General features: G+C 37.6%; 1 protein-coding gene across 1 annotated transcript in view; it reads left to right on the top strand.

Annotated features, from left to right (window-relative positions):
* The first annotated feature begins 11636 nt into the window (after positions 1-11636).
* LOC128998350 (zinc finger protein-like 1 homolog) overlaps positions 11637-16656 on the top strand; it is a 35422-nt gene continuing 30402 nt past the window's right edge. Inside the window, exon 1 of the mRNA XM_054424457.1 lies at positions 11637-11741. The gene's annotated coding sequence lies outside the window, so the exon portion shown is untranslated. The remainder of the gene's footprint in view (positions 11742-16656) is intronic.

The raw sequence follows: 16656 nt of genomic DNA on the forward strand, positions 1-16656 counted from the left end.
AGTGTTTAAACAACTCTAAGATGTAACTAGAATTACTTGAATTTAAGCATAAAATTTTCCTCGGCGTTATGTTTCATACTATATGCGGCTCATCGAGCCGCACGGGTTCTCTAGTTTTCAAAAAATACATGATAGTAATTTGTATGAAATTTTATTCTCTGTCAGAATATCACCTTCCACTTTGGCCGACCTCCCCACCATTTCAAAGTTATTTGCAAAAACGTTAAGCAACCTCCCATTTTATAGTAGTGAGAAAATATTAAATTAAAGGATGTTGTTGGTAATTGTGTACAATTAAATCTACAGTTCTACTAAACCGATGTATTATTAATAGGTCATTGGAAAGCCTAGTGTGTGTAGATTTGCACATAATTATGAAAGTTTTTTTTAAATTTATTTAATAGGTGAAACTTGTCAAAGTCAACAGTTACTGTCGAAGTTGCAAGCAAGATCGTCTGACCATAAATTTATGATAAACTAGGTGGCGTTTGCAGAGGCATCCACAAAATTGAGCGGAGTCATCAGGGGTTCATACTATATTGTTTTTGTCATACTGCAGTAAAAACAGTCGTTTTTAATGCATGCGTTGCGGGTCTAAAGTAGCATTTTTACTCTTTAGGGAGTAAAGATAGTTTTTAGCCTCTATGGAGTAAAAATCAGTTGTTGACAACTCAGTTGTAAATTTCTATTGTAAACGATTGCATGTATCGAAATATGTATCGATTTGTGCTTTGTAATCATTTTAACCTACAGTCTACAGTCTCTTCCCATAGCATTTTAGCATTGCAGATACATTAATCCATTCCCACACTCAACACTGCTCACCTTTACTACTTCCTTCATCACCCCCTACGTCGTGGACCTGTTTCCCTCTCTTCCCATAGCATTTTAGGATTGCAGATACATTAATGTAATTGCCAAAGGCAGTTCCCCCACTCTCCACTGCCAGCCTTTAAAACTTCCTTCACCACTTCCTACGTCGCAGGGCCTGTTTCCCTCTCTTCCCATAGCATTTTAGGATTGCAGATACATTAATGTAATTGCCAAAGGCAGTTCCCCCACTCTCCACTGCCAGCCTTTAAAACTTCCTTCACCACTTCCTACGTCGCAGGGCCTGTTTCCTTCCCTTCTCGTAGCATTTTAGGATTGAAGATACATTAATCTAACTGCCACAGACGGTTCTCACATTATGCTCATACTTTACTACTTCCTAAGCTACTTCCTACATCGTGGACCTGTTTTCATCACTTTCCATAGCATTTTAGTATTTTAGATACGTTAATATAATTGCCACAAACATTGCCCACACTTCACACCGCTAGCCTTTACTACTTCTTTCACCATTTTCTATGTCGTGGGCATGCTTCCATCCCTTCTCATAGCATTTCAGCATTGCAGATAAGTTAATCTAACTGCTACAAAGGGTTCCCAGTTCCCACACTCCACACTGCTCACCTTACTACTGTACTTCCTTCACCTCTTCTTACGTCGCGGGCCTGTTTCTCTCTATTCCCATAGAATTTTAAGATTGTAGATACCTTAATCTAATCGTCATAAACAGTTCCCACACTCCGAAAAGCTCGCCTTGACTACTTCCTTCACCACTTCCTACGTCTCGGACCTGTTTCCCTCCCTACCCTTAGCATTATTGGATTGCAAATACCTTAATCTATTGGTTATAAACATATCCCACACTCTGAACAACATTTCCTTTACTATTTCCTTCGCAACTTCCTACGTCACCGACCTGATTCCCTCCCTTTCCATAGCATTTTAGGATTGCATATACCTTAATCTAATCGGCATAAACAGTTCCCTCACTCCGGACAGCTCACATTTACTGCTTCCTTCACCACCTCCTACGTCACGGACCTGTTTCCCTCCCTTTCCGTAGCATTTTAGGATTGCAGATACCTTAATCTAATCGTCATAAACAGTTCCCAAACTCCGGAAAACTCGCCTTTACTACTTCCTTCGTCACTTCCTACGTCACAGACCTGTTTACCTCCCTTCCCATAACATTTTAGGTTTGTAGATACCTTTATCTAATCGTCATAAACAGTTTCCACACTCCGGACAGCTCGCCATGACTACTTCCTCCGCCACTTCATACGTCGCGGACCTGTTTTCCTCTCTTCCCATAGCATTTTAGGTTTGTAGATACCTTAATCTATTGGTCATAAACAGATCCAACACTCCAGACAACTCGCCTTTACTACTTTATTCACCACTTCCTTCGTCACGGACCTGTTTTCCTCCCTTCTCATAGCATTTTAGGTTTGTAGATACCTTAATCTAATCGTCATAAACAGTTTCCACACTCCGGACAGCTTGCCTTGACTACTTCCTTCACCACTTCCTACGTCGCAGACCCCTTTTCCTCCATTTCCATAGAATTTTAGGAATGCCTTTAATATTACCTTTATCTAATCGTCATAAACAGTTTCCACACTCCGGATAGCTCGCCTTGACTACTTCCTTCACCACTTCATACGTCGCGGACCTGTTTTCCTCCCTTCCCATAGCATTTTAGGTTTGTAGATACCTTAAGCTATTGGTCATAAACAGATCCAACACTCCAGACAACTCGTCTTTACTACTTCCTTCACCACTTCCTACGTCACGGACCTGTTTTCTCCCTTCTCATAGCATTTTAAGTTTGTAGATACCTTAATCTAATCTTCATAAACAGTTTCCACACTCCGGACAGCTCACCTTGACTACTTCATTCATCACTTCCTACGTCGCGGACATGTTTTCCACCCTTCCCATAGCATTTTAGGATTGCAAATACCTTAATCTAATCGCCTTAAACAGTTTACACACTCCAGACAGCTCGCCTTGACTACTTCATTCATCACTTCCTACGTCGCGGACCTGTTTCCACCCTTCCCATAGCATTTTAGGATTGCAGGTACCTTAATCTAATCGTCATAAACAGTTTTCACACTCCGGACAGCTCGCCTTGACTACTTCATTCATCACTTCCTACGTCGCGGACCTGTTTTCCACCCTTCCCATAGCATTTTAGGATTGCAAATACCTTTATCTAAGGGTCATAAACAAATTCCATATCCCGAACAGCTCGCATTTACTACTTCTTTCACCACTTCCTACGTCGCGAACCTGTTTCCTTCCCTTCTAATAGCATTTTAGGATTGCAGATACTCTAATATAATCGTCATAAACAGTCCACACTCCCTACAGCTCGCCTTGACTATTTCCTTCACCAATTCCTACGTCGCGGACCCCTTTTCCTCCCTTCCAATAGAATTTTAGGAATGCCTTTAATATTACCTTTATCTAATTGTTATAAACAGTCCCCACACTCTGGACAGCTCGCCTTGACTACTTCCTTTACCACTTCCTACGTCGCGGACCAGTTTTCCTCCCTTCCTATAACATTTTAGGAATGCAGATACCTAAATCTAATCGTCATAAACAGTTTCCACACTCCAGACTGCTCTCCTTTATAGAGTGCTCACCTTTACTACTTCACTACTTCCTCCACCACTTCCTACGTCACGGACCTCAAGCTAGTGTCGTCATTTGATTATATTTATGATCCATACCGTTTCTGTTCTAATATCTGTGGATTAATGCTATCAGCTATTTCTTTTCTACTGCATTCAAAAGTCAACAGCTGATCATATGTTTTTGTTTATGTGTCAAATACTGCTTCCATAAGGATTACATTGAAACTTTGAGACCCAGTGGGGCGGATTCCTGAGAGACTTTTTTAACGCCATATAGATGTTGGCACTCACCGATATGGTCTCTATCACCATGCAAAATTTGAAAACGTTTGATTCATCCGTCTAGGAGGAGTTTGCGTATTACGAAATGCATAAGAGTCGACGTATAAGAGCTTCGCTCGCTCCGCTCAACAAAATTTGAAAACGATTGATTCATCCGTCTAGGAGGAGTTTGCGTATTACGAAATGCATAAGAGTCGACGTATAAGAGCTTCGCTCGCTTCGCTCGCTCCGCTCAATAACTCCATTTGTTTAACAATTTGGGTTGTTTGTGATTTAGCCGTGTGCTTTAGGTAGGCCTAATCCGATCTTAATAATAAATAATTCAAATGGAAGCTGGTATTTCACTGATGGTTCTTAGGTCAAAACAAATAGAATAATTAGAATTGAGTAAATATATCTAAAACTAAAATCCATATCCAAGATATAATCAAATTTATGTTTTCTGATTGAGCGATACAGTATCTTTAACTTAACTGATTAAACTATCAATATCTTAAGTGAAAGCCTTTGAAGTATTCTCACCAAGACCTATGACCAAGACCTAGGACCAAAACATATGATATGACTTAAATACGTCGTGAAAGAGAGCGGCGAGTTCAGGTACAACCGTAGCCACCTCGGCCACCTTAGACGTAAGGTATGAAGGTTCCACTGCCTTTAACATCCTTCAGATGACAGTTTCTCGAACTTGGGCCATTTAAATGAAATAGGGAAAGTCAAAAAATTGTATAAAATTAATTTAGGCTTCTGTACACCTGTGAATTCGCGGGTAGAACCTCTTGTATATATATATATATATTTATACGTTATCAGTTAAAACTGAGAGCAGAAATAATGTAGGTGAACCTTGACGACGCAAATAGAGATATTTAAAACTAAAACTAGCCTAATGAAAAAAAAAATGTTTATTCACTGGCAATTAAGTAAAATAAACATTCTATTTTTGTTTTTGGTATACGTTATTATCATCTCATATTAATACGCGAGGCAAGGGTGGTCCTAGACATATATTTTGGGAGGGGGGGGGGGGTCACCGGGGGGCCTGGGGGGTGCTAAAATGAGTGGTTTTAAAGCTATTTTTAGGACCTAGTTTAATGTGTTCAAGCTTCCCAGTTTATTTAAAGGTCAAAGAAATGTCTAAAAATAAACTTGTTTAATGTCATGTTTTTGCATTATTGAGACTTGTGGTTTTAATATCAAAGGAATACCGCAACATTACAACACATTCAAGCACTAGGCATGCGGCCTCAGGTCCGCCAATTGAGCGGAGTAAGCAAGCTTTGATATAAACAAATAACTTTAATTCGTTTTCATGATTCAAATTGAATACATGATGACGTCACCATAGCAACAATCCAATGGAATTCTCGTGGTTGGTTGGAAGAGTTGAAGGAAATATGAATCCAGTCAGCTGTTTCTATTAGGTCATTGATTTTTACTTATATGAGTAATAGTAAAACTGTGTGTTTGTAATAGCATAAAGATAAGTATTATTTTGTCAATATCCTAATGTTTGTTTAGCTCCCATTTATGTAATAGGCCTATATGCTTCCTTCTCATTTTCCCCAACTAAAACATTTAGCCAATTAGTAAACTTTGCTCAGCGAACAGAATGACAGAAGAAGGTGACTATATATATCAATACCATAGTCAATGGTCACCACAGGAAATAAGGCGTGGCTACTTTCACGAGCTGATGATACCCTGAAAAAGATGGTGGTTGCCGCGACGCTAGTGGCATTGAATTGGTGACGTTTGCGCTAGCACCGCCCCGTTGCCAAAATAGGTCTACTGTACTCAATAAATAGATTAGATTTTAAAGACGGCACTGGATAGAGAATTGATGAATTAAACAAGAACATATTTATTCCTCATGCTAAATTACAGCATGATTAAGTAAAATACTGTATATGCATAATAAACTACTGTACAACAAAATTATTAAAATCAAGTATAAAAGACGTTTGTATATTAGGCTATGGCAATTTAATTTGAGAACCTGCACTGTGTTGATGTAAAGCCTATTTATTGGGTTGTACTAAATTTTCAACCTGACATAAATATGCCAACATGCTGTTCTGTTAGCTGTAATAATTCATCTTATAGTATTACGGAAAAAAAAGGAATATTATATCACGCTTATTTTATAACTGGACTCCTGTACAGGCCAAGCAGTCTAGACTCTACTTTTTGTAATTATTACCTTATTATCTTCATCTTTTACCCAAAAGGGATTGATGGCGTCGGACTTTCAAATAAAAAATATATACATTTAAACAAACAGACATAAATTACTGAACATATATTTACAACATTGGCATGTGTAATTGTAACTGTGTCTGTATATCTGCACAGAGAAAATTATTTCCACACTTATATGTTATAAATTGGAAAACACAAGTTAACAAGTTTAGTTAAATATTTAATTATAATAAATAGCTATAACTGAACTTCTGTATAGGCCTAGCAGTCTAGGCATTAGGCCTACGCATCGTAATCGTAACTGTACAAGCCTAACTAATTATTTACACGCCTTAGTTAAAGTGGACTTCTATAAAATCCTAGGTAATTATTTATTTATTGTAGTCGCAACTGGACTTTAGTGTGCAAGCCCAGCATATCACTGTATTTATTTAGGATAGGCTACCGTTAATAATATTTGAAAATACTGAATTCCTGCTTCGGAAATACAGTTTCTATAGTTTTCAATTTGAATACTCTCTATTACTGTTTATAAACTAAGTACCTGGAGACCGAGCTTTGCTCGGGGAAAATCATTCCCCCCACTCTGTGATGTCAGCCTTTACTACTCCCTTCACCATTTCCTACGTCATTGTTTCCTTCCCTTCTCATAGCATTTAAGTATTACAGATACATTAATCTAACTGCCACAAACGGTTCCCACACTCTGCGATGCTAAACTTTACTACTTCCTACGTCGTGAACATGTTTTAATCTCTTTACATTGCATTTTAGTATTTTAAATACATTAATCTAATTGCCAACAACATTTCCCACACTCCACACTGCTAGCATTTACTAATTCTTTAACCATTTCCTATGTCTTGGACATCTTTCCATCCCATCTCATAGCATTACAGTATTTCAATTTCAGATACAGAAATCAAACTGTTACAATTGGTTTCCAGTTCTCAGACTCCACAGTGCTCACCTTTACTACTTCCTTTACCTCTTCCTACGTCGCGGACCTGTTTCCCTCCCTTCCCATTGCATTTTAAGATTGCAGATACCTTAATCTAATCGTCGTTACAGTTCCCACACTCCGGACTGCTCGCCTTGACTACTTCCTTTACCACTTCCTACGTTTCGGACCTGTTTTCCTCCCTTCCCATAGCATTTTAAGATTGTGGATACCTTAATCTAGTCGTCATAAACAGTTCCCACACTCCGGACCACTCACCTTTACTGCTTCCATCACGACTTCCTACGTCACGGTCCTGTTTCCCTCCCTTCCCACAGCATTTTAGGATAACAGATACCTTAATCTAATCGTCATTAATAGTTCCCACACTCCGGATTACTCGCCTTTACTACTTCCTTCACCACTTCCTACGCCGCGGACCTGTTTCCCTCCCTTCCTATAGCATTTTAGAATTGTAGATACCTTAATCTAATCGTCATAAACAGTTCCCACACTCCGTACTACTCACCTTTACTACTTCCTTCACCAGTTCCTTCGTCGCGGACCATGTTTCCCTCCCTTCCCATAGCATTTTAAGATTGTACATACCTTAATCTAATCGTCATAAACAGTTCCCACACTCCGGACCGCTCACCTTTACTGCCTCCTTCACGACTTCCTACGTCGCGGACCTGTTTCCCTCCCTTCATATAGCATTTTAGGATAACAGATACCTTAATCTAATCGTCATTAATAGTTCCCACACTCCGGACTACTCGCCTTTACTACTACCTTCACCACTTCCTACGCCACGGACCTGTTTTCCCCCCTTCCCATAGCATTTTAGAATAACAGATACCTTAATCTAATCGTCATTAATAGTTCCCACACTCCGGACTACTCGCCTTTACTACTCCATTCACCATTCCCTACGTCGCGGACCTGTTTCCCTCCCTTCCCATAGCATTTTAGGATTGTAGATACCTTAATCTAATCGTCATAAACAGTTCCCACACTTCGGACCTGTTTCCCTCCCTTTCCATAGCATTTTAGGATAACAGATACCTTAATCTAATCGTCATAAACAGTTACCACATTCCGGACTAATATTTACCACAAAACTAATAACAATAACAACAATTAAAAGAAATAATCTGCTTGGAATAATCCAGTAAGGCCGCCAGAAATTATGCGAATCGGTGTATTGTTAATCAACGCTTAATGGTATTCATTGGACTCCTTTTCTTTTGTACTGTCTTTTGTAAATAGGCCATATGTGCATGTGCAAGCTGAGATGCCCGTGGGTACAGAATGTCGAGTCGCATACGCTATGATTCTTTGTTTACATCTACGTTGTTATCTCGTAACCATCATGGCAACTCACAAGACTCATGTTAAACATTGCAAATTTTATGTCAGTCTTAAATTGTACAGGTATCATCAAATTGAAATTTGTTTGTTTCGAAACATCAAAAATATTTGTCGAAATACCCCTGGTAAGTTTGGATTCAATATGTTCAGCCGGTATTGAGTTAATTGATTACATAGTTTGCATAAGGTCCGATGTCAAAGAGCTTCGCTCGCTCCGCTCAATTATATTTATTTACGAAAACACCCTTCCAACTGGTGCCGATGTGCATTCTAAACAGAAAATGTCCAAAATCAGACCAAGATTTCAAAAAAGAGAACTTATTTTATCTAAGAAGTGTTTAAGAACTTGCACCAAACACGACTGCATTATACCTGCCCAGTAAGCAACAGTTAACCTATAAAGTACACTACCCAACTAATGTTGCGTCGGCGTCCCGTCACTGCTACCGCCTGAAGAATTGGTTCTCAGTATTCTCATTTTTTTATACGCCAGTGCCAGTGGCATTTTACAAGGGGTCAACGTGAGAATAAAGTTTTTGTGCAACGTTTTTGTGGTTGTGTCGGGAATTAAATCCGTCCCTTCCGCATCTAAGTCTGGGACACTACCATTTTGTTGTTGTTTTGTGGCTAGCAACATGCCTATTGGGTTGTGTTCAGGTATATGATACCAGGTGCTCTAAATATGAATACTATTTAATATTGCAAGTTTTGAAATTTGCTACGGTAATCATTGAATTACATCATTGAATTCCTAACGCTGAACTCAGATAAATTAATATTCAACTACCTTTCAAACTTTGCCTATTGATACAACTTCTTTTCTTTATCCAATACCCAATTCAAGTTTTCAATCATCTGGGTTAAAATGAATTATAACATTAAATGCCGAAAAATTAAATAAGAAGAAGAATGCAGCCGAACGTCGAACGCCAGCATCGAACACTGCCGTTGCCATATATGGCTGAAAGCGTCCGTTGTCTGCCGATCTTCCCTACTTTTCAACGTACAAAAGCATAGTCAGACTTGAACGATACCAAGTTTTAGATTAGACTTTGTAATTAGTCCTTTCGTTCGCTACAAGTGTAAAGACTACAACGAATTTAAATTTGGTAAAACGATTTGCAATAAAAATTATTAATGTTTCCCTGGTATAATAGTTTATATATATATAAAAAATATTTTGGGGGGTTGTCACGACCCCCCTGACCCCCCCCCTGGGACCGCCCTTGACGCGAGGGCTGTGTTTTGTGAACACTACAGTACTCCTCCCTTATTTGTGGACAAATTTCAACGTTTAAGGGGTTAAAGGATTCGGACCAATTCGTAGTTTTGCACTAAGGTTTTAGAATTTAAAAGTTCGTACCCTTAAGGGCGTGAGACCCTTTCAAATGTCGGGTTTTTGCCATGTTAATAATTGAATTACCTATCAATCTTTCTTCCGAAAATAAACTAAAATTTCCAGAAATGCTATTAAAGAGTTAGGTACATTAACTTTCTCTAAATTAACTGAATCAAAGCACAATATATTTAATGCTACAGAATATAAATCCGACCGATTTACGACAAGAGTGCATGGTGGCGGGTTGTCGAGATGGCACGTTGTCGCCTATGAGCGAGGTGGCGCGTTGACGGCACCGAACACTGAGCGTACACGTCAACCCGCCACCTCGTAAAAGAGTGGTGGCGGGTTGACGGGATGGCACGTTGTCGCCTACGTGCGAGGTGGCGGGTTGCTGACATCGAACATGGAGCTTCACGACAACCCGCCACCTCTGATAAAAACTGGTGTTGGTGGGTTGTCGTGGTGGCATGTTGTCGTGGTGGCTCATTGACTTGAGTGTGTACGACAACCCGCCACCTCGGAAAATTGTGTGGTGGTGGGTTGTCGTGGTGGCCTGTTGTCGAGGTGGTGGGTTGACCTGTACGTACACGTCAACCCACCACCTCGGTTTTTTTGTGGTGGCGGGTTGACGCCTCTGGCCAAAACACCGAGGTGGCGGTTTGACGTGGTGGCGCATTGACAGCAACCCATTCTGATGATGCAATATTAAAAACCTCTTCCCAAGTTCGTGCCCTAAAGATTACCGCTGTGTCATCTGCAAACAAGAATATTTTTCCAGAAATATCAATTTTATCTAATGTTATTGATGTAAATTAAAAATAGTAAAGTAAAGGCCCCACTGTAGAACTTTGGATCTTTCTTTGGATAATTCCAAAATATACAATCATTTGATCACTAATTGCGTTATTGATTGATACTACTTGAGTCCTATTGCTTAAATAACTTTTAAACCATGACAGGGCTCCCAAATATTCTAACTTTTTGAAAAGAATTTTCCTATCAATAGAGTCAAACGCTTTAGCAAGATCTATGAATGCAATTAGTATTTTTTCATTTCTATTCACTGACTCGATTAAAGTTTTATTGATAAGAAGGTGGAATAGGTGGGAATTCTCCCCTTGCAAGTAAAAAGGGAGGGTTGTGGGGGAGGTGGCAATTGGTTCATTGAATTTCTCGCCAGAAAAATCGGGGGTTTACGAGGTTTGGACTGTCTTACCCCAAAAATAGGGAAAAATACAAGGATTAGGGATAAAATCCCTGCCGAAAATTCCCACTCCCCAGAGCCATACACCCGGTGGGGCACACGGGAGGGACTAAGGCTAACATATCTTGTAGTGTCAGCGTTCGCCGCTAGGACTGCTAAGTTGAAAAAATTTAAATTAATTTTTAATTTTTTGTTATAAAATTAACTTTTTAATTATAAAATATTGTTTTAAAATTATAAAATTAATTTTTAATTTTTAAAATTAAACTGTCATAACATAACCTAACCAACCAGACTTGCTGATAATATAAAAACTATATAAGATAAAAATCTAATTAATGATCACTTAAAATTTTTAATTAATTATAAAATTAATTTTAAAATTTAGTATTATAAAATTAAACTATCATAACCTAACCTAACCAACCAAACTTGCTGAAATGAAAAATTTGTTGACAAAAAGTTGGTGCTGTCGGCGGGTTTCGAACCCCGGACATCCTGATCACCATTCCGAAACGCTACCAACTATGCCACGAACGCCTCTGAAATCACATCGTTTCGTTACGGTAATCGTGTCGCCTCAAGAGAAGACATTAACCACTACGTCACTACACCTTTAGCCTTAGTCCCTTCCGTGTGCCCATTCCGCCATACACCTACCCCTGATTGGGATAATATCGTAGATAAAACATACGTTGGTTAGTCTATGATAATATCCAGTCTTCTTATAGTACCACCGGAATCAATGATAGTACTGACGCACTAGACAATATATTATTTTACCAACGGCAACGGTTATTGAAATCTGACCGAGGTTGGCAGGTTGGCAGGGTTGGCAACGTCATCACCATTCCTCCTCTGCCGATTCCGACATCCGACTGCCTTCTGTCAATCGCAATCAAATTAAGATTGTTTAGGTTATGTGTAAGTACCAATGAAGATTTAATTGTAAAATAATCTGTATTGTAAAACCTCGCATTATTTGTATCCAAATTAATTGCTCGCTGCAATCTAGCCTATAAAGATTTATTTGAGTTATAACTTATTACATTTATTTATCACTAAAACACTAAATAAACATATTTTTTTTTTAGATTTCTATAAGACACTAAGTTTAGCTAGGCCTAGGCCTATCTATATAAATAAAATTAGAGTTTTGTCTGTACATTGCTTAGAATAATGAACTTTTTGGTTATTTTTACATTTCATAGGTCAGAGAAACCGAATCAAACCTTATCTCAATTTCTGTCTGTCTGTCTGTCTGTCTGTCTGTCTGTCTATCTGTCATTCTCTTGGTAACGCTAAAATACGCACTTTATTACAACTACTCCTCAATAACTATAGCACTGTCCCGCCTGAAACTTATTTTCCAAATACTATACATATATGAGATGGTTTTAGACGTATTTCATCGAATATGAGACAGTTAGATATTTAACAGTAAACCCTTGAAAATCAAGTTTTTGTCGATTTTTGACGTGGAATTTCTGGAAGCCCATGTTAACCTTATGAGAAATGAAATTATTGAATCTTAACAGCTGTTTCAATTAAACAAGTTGGTTCTGTTCTGTGATGTTCAATAGCATTAAAGTTACAAGGATTACCAACAGGGTGCAGCACTAGCACTATTATTTCTTTTACATTTATGACAACAGCTAATTTGCAACCTGGAGGCGAGTGAGCGTAGCGAACGAGCTAACCTGAAGGCAAGTGAGCGTAGCGAACGAGCTAACCTGAAGGAAAGTGAGCGCAGCGAACGAGCTCCAACATACAGGTGAGTGAGCGTAGCGAACGAACTTCAACCAGTACGTGATTGAGCCATGCAAACGAGATCAGATAGTAAAAATAAAAGTAAGCCTACCGTTATAGGATCGACCGGCAGACACAGAGGTAATTTAACCTTTTATTGATTGTCATACCGATCCGGAACAACAAAAAACAACATAAAATGAAGCTATGTATAATAGTTTGGCCAGCATATCTTAAAATATGCAAACCAACTGCTGTTCTTTATATAAGAAGGTTTCAACTGAATATTATAAGATCCCCGTGCGTAGAACGGGTACACAGCTAGTCTTTACTAATTTTATAAATCTGAAAGTTTGTGAGGTTGTGTATTGCTCAATCACGCATAAACTACTGGACGGATTGGGTTGAGATTTGGCATGGTGATAGCTCACATTCTCGATTAACATTTAGGCATATTCTTATCTCAAAAATCCTTTCGGGCTCCGCCCCATTGGCTCTGTTGTTCCCCATGTTAGCCTTAATGTGTATCTATAGGCCTATAATTAATACGCTACATGAAATTTTGTCGGTTGAACTCCTCTGTCATTTCTTAAGCGATTTTATCCATTGACGTCTCATTGGAAAGAGCGTTTCGCGTTGATTTGCAAACTGGCCTTACATTTTTGAAAAAGTCCCTTGGGCTCTGCCCCAGTGGCTTTGAAAGTTCCCATGTTATCCTTATGAAGAACATAATTGTTTACAGTTTGATCAGCTGTATAATTTAATTGCTGTTATTTATTTGTCAATTCAGAAACACATTGAGTACATTTATTTACTATTTGAATTTGTGTAAACATAACCCCCAAGACAGATCGTGTTAGTATGGTTGTATCTTAAATTTCTGTAACTATCATTGTTTTGTGTTGCTATTACGGATGGTTTTAGTATGATTGTAACTTAAATTTGCGTATTTATCGTTGTTTTGTGTAGCTATAATTTGTTTATTTGTTGTTTTAATTTTCTTTTAAATGCCTCCAACGCGACAACGAAACATAGACAGGAGGCGTCGTGATAACGACCGCAGCTACAAAACAGTGGCTCATAATAGGCTTAACTCATCACAGTCAGCACCTGACCCTGGACAATCTCAATAGGTTATAAATTCGCCCTAACACTACCCCAAAACGACTTTTCGTTCTCTGGCCCTCTATCAATGACCTGTGTTGCCTGTACAGCGAGGCATTTTGAAAAGGAGAAAACTGGCCGGAATGCTTTAGGTTTATCAATAACGAAGATAAACATGGTCTGAGTTACACGCCGGTAATCTTTGAGTTGACTTTTAAACTCATTGTAAATATGACTGTTATTCGTTTTGAAATAACTCCTGTAATACTTTGCAATTGCTTGAATTCAAGCAACATGTAGGCTACACTAGTTCATATTTAATGGGAATTAAAGAATTTAGTCAGCTGTTTTAACTTTACAAGTTGGTTCTATAATATGCAATCGCATTAAAAAGTCATAAGGGTTCCCAGCACTCTTATTATTTTGTTTTTGCATAAGTGACAACAGCTAATTTGAGCTAAGCAGCAACAAAAAGCTGTGATACACAATGAGAACTGTCAAAGTAGGACTGTTTACAGTTAGGTTTGAGTTTTTAATTTAACGAATAATTTGTGATGTTTTGGGAATGTTTAATACCTATTTTATTTTCTTCTATTGCTTAGGTGCAGTGGTAGAACATTATGGCAATGGTCGATGTGTTATACTATTTCATGCCGTAAACTTATGAACCAAATTTTATCAAACAACTGTGTCCTCCCCCATTGCTAACGCAAAGCTTGATTATAACTGCAATAAGCATTTTATACTTATATGCCAACCCTGTACGAAGGACGGGTGCTCTGCTAGTTATGACTAAAGAATGGCCAGAAACATAAGAGCTGGGTTTAGCTTATGTTATATTATCTGTTGATTTACTACTCTCTCATGTGTTTCCAACACCTTTTAAGCAGATATAACTTACGGTATGTTGCCTTAAGGTAACACAGTACTCAAATATGAATTTAAAAAAAAATTTTTTTATTGTTTAGTTTTGTAGAACAGACTTTTTTGAAGACGTAGATTAACCCTCCAAGTGTCCATAGTTTAGGCCTTAATGTCCACCTATTTTTGGCGCATTTGCAAGGTTTTATTAAAACGGATCTGAGAAGCTTAAAACAATGTTAATTCTAATGTTCTATATACCATTTTGTTTGGAAAATCATGGGCTTCAATATTATATATAAAACATAAGGAACATTTTTTCAAAAAAAAAATTTTTAGGTAAAAAAAATATAATTTTGAAAATTAAAAAAAAAAAAATAAGTTCGCGCTCAATGAAATTGTATAAATTATAGGCCTATAAATATTTGAAAATAGCCACTTTGTTCTAAATTTTATGAGGATTACAAATATATAATAATATAAGGAAGTATATTTGCAAATAAATAAGTTATGGGCAAAAAACTGATTTCAGTACATAGCGTTTAGCTAAGAATGCATAGCCTAACCATAGCTAGGAATCTGGCTGATAATTTACATCAATATCACTACCTACTTCTTCAGGATCATCAACCAGCACTTCAAAACCACTTAAATCTTCTTATAATGCACCACGTATATCACTACTTTTGATTTTTAACACTAAAACAATGATAAACGTAATAAAACACATCAGTCATCGGTCCGGGGGAACCTAGCTGTTTACAAATACACGCACGTCAGCTGTCTGCTACAATATTTTCGGAACTAAAATGAATAGCGCTTAGAGACAGACCTCTGGAGAAAGCTTAGAATATTACGGAAAGAACGATACCTAACTCGATCCAGTTCAATCCGATCCAGTCAGTCATAGAGCCTTCGCCGTAAACGATGTCTGCGTGTCGAAAAATCGACAAGTAACACTACACAAAGTGTGCTGCTTGTCGAATTTTCGTCAAGTAACACTGGGAGGGTTAATAAATACCTATTAAGGAAGAAAAATATTATTTTTAAAATTTTCAGCTACTTTTGTTAACTCTTGCAGCCTAATTTAGCATGCCCAAGGTCCTACTACTAATCATGATGCATAGGGTACGCCGTCAAATATTAAAATTTTTGTAAACATTTTTTATTATTTAGTTTTGTAGAACACACTTTCCTGAACACATACATACCAAATTTTATGGAAGAAAAAATATTTTAAGTTATACAGCGACTTTTATACACTCTTACTTTAGTATGCTCAAGGGTCCTACTACCACCCGTGACAGGGGGTACTTTTGTAGTTTTTCCGAAAGTCAAGTGGTTTTTAGTCAGGTACACTTTTCTTCCTCAATTATAATCCAATTTCAATAAAAATTTGTGTGTGTGTTCCTCATATGATACGGAACTTTGAAATAAAAAAATACTTTATGTTAAAATACCCCCGTCGCAGCAAACCTGCATACTAAGCGAATTTCCATTTACCCGGCTTGATTTCTACTAAAATATTCCCTATAAATTTTTTAGATTTATTTCCTCCTATTTAAATAACATTAATTTTAGTTAGTAGTTAGGTTTGCTGCTACGGGGAAGATGTTGAGGTGTGTTTTTTCAATTGAAATATTGATAGCTTACTATGAAATAAACCAAATTGCCAAATCTGATTAAAATATATCCATAAACAAGCAAACTAGAACAGTTTATTTATTCTCCATAAGAATAACATGGGAATTTTAAATTTACAATTTTTTTAAATTTTCTCCGTAGTCAATGAACATTAAAAAACACTTCAATATACTAAATTATTTGTTTTTTTAAGCTCTTCAAAATGGTCTAGAGAGAAATTTAGAAATTTAAAGTTTTTAGGGTCAAAAATTAGAAAAACCCATTTTTACCCCATAAAACCCCCCATAAACCCCTGATGCCATGGTCCGATTATGCTGGTTCGCAAACTCGTTAGAATAAATGTAGGTTTACACGTTTGTACCAAATTTCATCAAAATCGGATCAATTTTGCTCGAGTTATCGCGCTAACGGACACATATATAAATATATATATATAAATTTGAACGGATGGTGTTTTTGGCCTCTGGGGACCTCAAAACGA

This window comes from Macrosteles quadrilineatus, unplaced genomic scaffold (genome assembly GCF_028750875.1).
Source record: "Macrosteles quadrilineatus isolate MER2022 unplaced genomic scaffold, UCM_ALF_1.0 Scaffold_1__1_contigs__length_201487025, whole genome shotgun sequence".
NCBI lineage: Eukaryota > Metazoa > Arthropoda > Insecta > Hemiptera > Cicadellidae > Macrosteles > Macrosteles quadrilineatus.